This window comes from Urocitellus parryii, unplaced genomic scaffold, assembly GCF_045843805.1.
Source record: "Urocitellus parryii isolate mUroPar1 unplaced genomic scaffold, mUroPar1.hap1 Scaffold_37, whole genome shotgun sequence".
NCBI classification, from domain to species: domain Eukaryota; kingdom Metazoa; phylum Chordata; class Mammalia; order Rodentia; family Sciuridae; genus Urocitellus; species Urocitellus parryii.
In genome coordinates, this window is record NW_027553327.1 from 11,960,978 (window position 1) to 11,962,235 (window position 1,258).

A 1,258-nucleotide genomic window follows, 5' to 3' on the forward strand; every position below is an offset into this window, starting at 1 on the left:
ATTCAGAGCAGCAAAGCATAGCAAATGCTGCCTTACTGACTGGCTCTTTGGACCATCCCTGTGCTTTCTGGGGAACCCACAGGGTGGGCGAGTCTTGGGGAGGATTTGGGCAAACAAGATGCATTTCTATTCTTTGCTATTGCAGTTCTCATATGTCAAAATTTGGCACTGGAAATATGATCATCGACTTATAGATTGAATCAAAATGATAAGTCATTTTTAGGGTGCTGAGGATTTACATTTTGACAGTTGTTTTCAAAATCCATGTTCAGAAAGAGAGTGCAGCACTTATAATAGGCTTAAATGGAGCTTTTGTGAGAATTTTTTATTTTTATTTCTCATTAAACTCTGTAACCCTCAACAAGTTTCATTTTGTCATGACAGTGTAGGAGTTGCTTAATTAAATGTTTAAAAGGATCACGTGCACTCTTTCTCACTGTGTCACGTGTCATGAGGTGGGAGTTCTGTGATGTGGGCCACCCTCCACTCTTCCAGCCCAAGTTATCAACATACCCACTGGTACGGAGAACGTGGTAAGGTCCCTGTTGTTCCTATTGTCTGAATCACTGAATGCCTGCATCACACTGCTTTTGGAACACTGGCCCTTAAGGAACAGGTAGATCTTGCTTGAAAGTGGTGCTACCCAAATCCTGATTCTCAGGTTCCATCTTAATACCAGTGAATTCTGAGTCTCTGGGAATAACTGGAATCCAAAACAAGTATTGGCATGTTTTAAGAGCTCCCCAGTGATGCTTAGAGGTTGGTAGGATTGAGAACCACTGCACTACCTCAGAGGGATCAGTGTTACAGTCATTTCCTACAAGTTTCCATGCCTCTTGTCCTAAGGGATCCATCTAGTTTAGCATTTGTCCTGGATTTTTCAATGATAGCTAGGTTTCTTATTTATTTAATTAATTATTTATTTGTACCAGGGATTAAACCCAGGGGCACTCAACCATTGAGCAATATCCCCAGCCCTATTTTGTATTTTATTTACAGACAGAGTCACTGAATTGCTTAGTGCCTCAATTTTGCTGAGGCTGGCTTTCAACTAAAGATCCTCCTGCCTCAGCCTCTGGAGCTGCTGGTTATTATAGGCATGGGCCACCACAGAAGGCTGAGAGCTAGATGTTATTATTGATGTTTTTGCATTACAATAAGCTGGGAGAAATCTGGTTCAACTTTCCTTTTTACTTCCATGTTCTGCCAAGAACATATCTGTCAAAATGTGAGATACATGTATAATGGGGAGACATTC